Source organism: Pimephales promelas, chromosome 7 (assembly GCF_988280905.1).
Source record: "Pimephales promelas chromosome 7, fPimPro1.hap1.1, whole genome shotgun sequence".
Lineage (NCBI taxonomy): Eukaryota > Metazoa > Chordata > Actinopteri > Cypriniformes > Leuciscidae > Pimephales > Pimephales promelas.
The window spans coordinates 32,847,306-32,853,305 of NC_142775.1; positions in this window are offsets into that span (position 1 = coordinate 32,847,306).

Here is a 6,000-nt window from a genome sequence, read left to right on the forward strand (position 1 = left end):
GCATTGTTGCTTGTGCAGCACTGGCATTATTTGAGGTTGTTTAGAGTAATGAATAATGAATTCTTAAGGAATTCTTCAGTTGCATTGCAATGTGTAATTCAAACAATAAATGTGTTGTAAAACCGAGAGATATAAAGTCACAAAGTTGGATTTACACACTTCCTGTAAACTGCACTGTTAAAAATAAAGGTTCTGTATGAAGTGCTGCTGGGATGACGTCAAAACCCGGAAGAGTAGTTCACCAGCGGTTCCCTTGAGATTTTCCTATGGGTTTTTATAAGGTTTTTTTTTTTTTAGTTTATGAGCATCGATTGGCTTTGACATGAGTTGCATCGCCGTGATGCCGATTTCGGTTGCTTCTTTTACTTGGTCTTCTATGAGTGCGACCAAAGGAGAAACCACAAAAACTGGGTTTTCATTGCGTTAGCGACCATAGGAGCCATCTGATTAATTAAACTTTTGCCGAATCCTGAAGGACGGACGGCAAACACATCTTTCCGATCAACAAATGCCTTTATACAGTACATTACAGTTCTCGGTTCGGCTTTTGTTGATTTCTTCTAAATCTACGAGAGAGGATTAGGGCCAACCAATAATAAAAAAAAATAAAACCATCTCGAGATTAAAGTCATTATAATGTGAGATTAAACTCGTTAAATTTCGAGAAAAAAGTCGAAATACAATCTTGAGAATAAACTCATTAAATAACGAGATTAAAGTCATTATAATGCGAGATTAAACTCGTTACATTTTGAGAAAAAAGTCGTAATACAATCTTGAGAATAAACTCATTAAATAACGAGATTAAAGTCATTATAATGCGAGATTAAACTTGTTAAATTTCGAGAAAAAAGTCGTAATACAATCTTGAGAATAAACTCATTAAATAACAAGATTAAAGTCAATATAATGTGAGATTAAACTCATTAAATTTCGAGAAAAATTTGTTTTATTTTTTATTATTGGTTGGCCCTAATCCTCTTCCGTATAAAAGTTAGTTGAATATTCTGGGCTGCATTTTTAACATGATGGATACATTTATAAACAAAAGCTTTGTTTAAAAAAAAAAAAAAAAAAAAGATAATCAAATGGGTTAACGAATGCAATTGGCCAGTGCTTGTTTTTAAAATGGAGTTCAAAATGTTATGGTTCCATTTGGTATTTTAAACAAACTAAATACAATTTAAAAAATATTACTGAGTTAAACATTACATGAGTTACGTACTACATTACATACTACATTACATGAGTTAAAATGAGGTAACTACATGGGTTAAGGTTAGGTTTAAGGGTAGGCTCAGGGTTAATACCAAAGCATTACCCAGTTATTGCAATTAAGATAAGTACATAGTATGTACAGTACACGGAATAGGGCTGTACAATAAAGTGCTACCTCTTTTATTTTTAAGTAGAACTCCTAGACATGCATTTCCATCTACGTAATACAGTACAAAAAACATGTACAATGTACCGTAACATCAAAGCAGCAATGTGTTCAGGGACATTGACCAAAGTGGTAGACAATTAACACCTCAACCAGTCAAGATCAGGAATTGAACAATTAAGTGCCATAATTAGTTCTTGGAACAGGCTAGCTCCAGTTATTACTGCTCTGAGCGTAATAATAACAGCTCAGTGAGCAGAACATCTGCATTCTCAGTAGAGAGAATGAAACAGACTAACTGCAATGAAATGCTGATAAGCTCACAGTGAAAGAAGCAGAGGTCAATTTTCAAGTCCTAAGCCGAGGCCTTTTAATCGCACCCAGAAATGGCGGTTGAGTTATTTTCAAGTGCACACACGGTGGATGGAGAAGAAACCAGAACCAGACAACAAATAAACTAGAAGAGACAATAATACCTCCCGGAGTATATTTAGACTTCCTGTATCAGATCAAACTGACATTTCCTTGGAAAATGATTTAGGCACAGGTGAGCTCTCAATCGTTTTTTAAAGTTCGCTCCTCTGAATCAAAACCTCTTATTATCAAGAAGTATGCTGATGAGTGCTGTTTCAGAAGAGTTAATATATCTCAGTCTATCTATCTATCCATCCATCCATACTATATTTAACTAATTTTTATGGTTATGGTCTGAGCACAGGTACATATCTTCTGAAAATATAACTTTTCCATGCATTTATTCCAGCACAATTATAGTAGTCCCCATGGTAATTCTAATTTAATTTCAACGTTTTACAGCGAGTAAAAAACGGTTGAAATATTCATTTAAAATAATCACTTTCAGACTTTACAGATCCTAATATACTCCAATCAATGCAATCAAGCTTTATTAATGCCCCAAAGTGAATGAATATTTTCACATTCTGAAGAGCAAGCAAGATCACTGGACTGGTTACAAAACTCATTCTCCAGAGATTATATATTTTATGCCTGCACAAGAAATAATAAAATGAGTGGTTGTTGATGTCGACAGCTGCATGAAACAGACATGTATTGTCTGGCCAAGCTATTTTTATTGACTGAGGCAACAAACAAAAATAGTGCTGCTGCAATAATGCCAGCCAATGAAATGAGGCCTGCCAAACAGCCCATATTACAGCCTCACTTCCCTATCTGACGGATTGCTTTGTTTTCACGGCTCCGCCAGCAAACGAACGAGAGACCCTCCGGTTGGGGTTTCACGCGGCCGCTGCATTGAGCACGTGCATATTTTTTCCAGCTTTCCTTCCAAGGCCATTTTGATTTTCATCCATGAAGTCTGCACTGCGATGAACGTCCTCTAAGTGATGGATGACCAACACACACAGGGGGCCTGTTTACACGCTCAGATTGAACGCTTGTCTTTCCCTCCTATTTTGGATCCCTCCCAAACCGTTAGCCAGAGCTTGTTCTATTGTTCCCATCTGTCTGCTACTCGCATCACCGTTGAAGAGACGGAGATGTCGTATTTGTCCTGTGGGTGCCATCAGCATCAGCAGCTATTGTCTGCGCATTAATGAAAACCAGGTGATGCGACATAAGCAGCTCTTCACCCTGATTGGTCAAGCCTGAGGCACGGAGATATTGCACTGCATTGCAGGAGCCCATAGTCAGACTAAATGGCCTGCACAGCTAGTCATTTTCTCGAAAGAGTTTTCCTCATTTCACTGAGTAAAGTGCAAAACCGAAAAACGTTCCCATCACCAATGAGCTGCATATTTTTGCATTAAGATGCAGGGAAATATTTTTAGCCTAAGAAAATGAAGCAGTGGGGCTCCCCATGGGTTTGTAAATGAGGTTTATAGACATCACCTATAAATAAACCTAGTGGGGGGGGGGGGGAACGACAACATTAGATGTGTGGATTTCTGCTAATGAAGCTGCTCGACAGCTCTAATTAGCGTCAGCCGTTGTGCGCTTTGTTTATAACGATTAGAAATTCAACATTAAAGTCATTTACGTCCCTCCAAACGTCATGCATTTCACTGCATCGGTGGCGGTGTGAATGATTTGTGACATTAGATTTGGTATGAAAATCATTTTCATGCTCTAAAACGATCAAATTAAAACATTTGCGCTGGTGTTAGTACATGGCATCCATCAACATTCTGAAGGTGATCTTATTAAAGTTCCCCACTGGAGAGCATTGCAGCTTCTCTGCGTGAAGATTATGAGGCTCGTCTAGAACTGAGAGCATTGCACATTATATACTGTACTGGTGTTTTGTACATAACTGTGTATTACAGTTATAGGTTGAGCTGCAGACAGCCATTTACACTAGTTCTCATCAGATCTTTACTCTACATGGCTACATGGAAGTGATAAATAATTCTATATTATACATTTATAAGGCCAGACAAGTAATTTGTTGAGGTCAATTTGTAAGGAAAGACTACATGCCTGCGCATGTATTCAAACGTGTAATCAAGTGTAATGTCAACAGTAAACCGTTGTGGCAAGGAAAATTCATTCATTTTGTCTATTTCTTTTATTATTTCACAGGTACACAGTGCATCAGTGTGCAAAGATATCCCCTATACGTCTTCTGGTAACACCTTAGAATGAGAATGATTTATTGTATAGGCCTACATTAGTTCTGGTCAAGGTATTCGGTGTGATGTATGGGAAAAAAATAAATATTTCCAAATACTCACTTAAATAATTTCCTGCTTCTGGAATCAAAAAATAGCCTAACTGAAAACAGAAGGCAGCTGAAATGACATCCTTTTTGCAGATGAATGAAAAAAAGTTTTAATAACAGGAACAGAACCAAAGCATCAAAGAACCTTCAAAGAGTGCTGGCAGCTGGTTGGCTGTCATAAAAGTTATATGAATCTCATGAAGTCTCATTCAAGCAGACTGATAATGCCAGGAAAAAAATACATTTGACATTTTAACACTTGATCATAACACCAAAATCAAGAGTGTCAAGTTGGCACGTTTTAAAACTATAGGCCTTCACACAAGCTGTTGAAATGAGTTTTATGAGGTATTTTGTTTTCACTTACATCACTTACTCCTCTGGACAGTGCATTACACATATCTATAATGAAACCCTGTGTGGATTAGTTTGGCAGGGTTTTTTTTTTTTTTTTTTACATTTTTACACTGTTTAATGGAAACTCACTGTGACAGAAGGAAACCTGTGGAGAACAGGCTTGCTCATGCTGGTTGCACGGCAAGCAGAGGCTGAAAATAGCTGCAGTCACAAGGGGGTCAGAGCAAAACCTTCTTACGACAGAGTAGCCTGACCACAATGCAACTTCAGCCAGAATCAGGGCTTTTACCACTGTTATACATGTAGTCAGGAGTCAGGACAAAGACGGGTTTAGTGTCACACAGTCTGGGGCAGCGTTCCCGCATGCTAGCTTTTAATCAATTTTAACAGCCCCTAAAAAGGGTTACGCAAAAAGAAGCAATAAATGAAGCCAGCTAGAGAGGCCAGAGCAGGGCAACACTCAAAGTGGCAAGTATTTCATAAGCGTGCCAAACACCTCACTGGGTTTTATTTGTAGACTCAAGCTTTCACCTACGGAGATCTCATGGCTGCAATAATCAAACGAAACATTTGGGAAATGAACTGGATCGATCGAGTCTTTCCATGACATACGACTCGCATTCATTCTGCAACGATCTGGCTTAATTTTCATGTTGGTCCATCTGGAACGACGAACGATCCAAGATAACGTCCACAAACTCAGTTAATGGCTCTCAGAAGAAGAAAGAGGACAACTTCCATGCATATTATAAAGGCTATGCTCAGAAGAACATACTACTCTGCACTTCTGCACTATATAGTATTTGAGATGGCCTACATTTGTCTAAATAAGGGGACAATGGGGGCTTTTGCGTTCACTCGAAAACCTTTGTGTTTTTTTTGGTGAGTCAACGCACAAGCTTTGCATGTAAACAGTTTATTGGGGAAAGCAAGTTTTGTGAGTAAATATATTTTCCCATATTGCTTTCCACCACTATTAAATATAATGAAATTACTTGTACAACCAATTTGATTATTCTTAAGTTTTAAAAGCTTTTGACAGTGTATAGTACTGGAAATACATGTAATGTGTAACAAGGACAAAAGTTATTAAAAATGCATTTTTCCCAAGGTGATTACTGGATAGCGCTCGCATATCACATCACGTGATTAGACAATAAAGAATAATATAATCTGAAACATTTAATGCCTCGTTTCATTAGCTATTTTTAAATAAAGTAGGCTCTAGGAACTATGCAAGCTAACACTGAGCAAAGAAATGAAATATAAAAATGCATCCAAGAAGCAATTTCTTTCCCTGTTGCTTGCCTTTTATTTCTTTTGCAGTAATGTGTTAGTGGATTGTACAGCTCGTGTTGAGGTGTCTTGGCCTTGGCATTAATCTCCAGGCCTGACAAACAGCAAATCAGACTGGGTGTAAATAACATCCCTAAATGCACCATTCCTGCGTGGATAACTCAGACATGCAGACCATCTGTACCGCATGCATCAGCACGAGCACAGCAGGAGGAAAACACTAGAGTACAAACAAACACAAAAATACTCACAATGAGTCATCCCA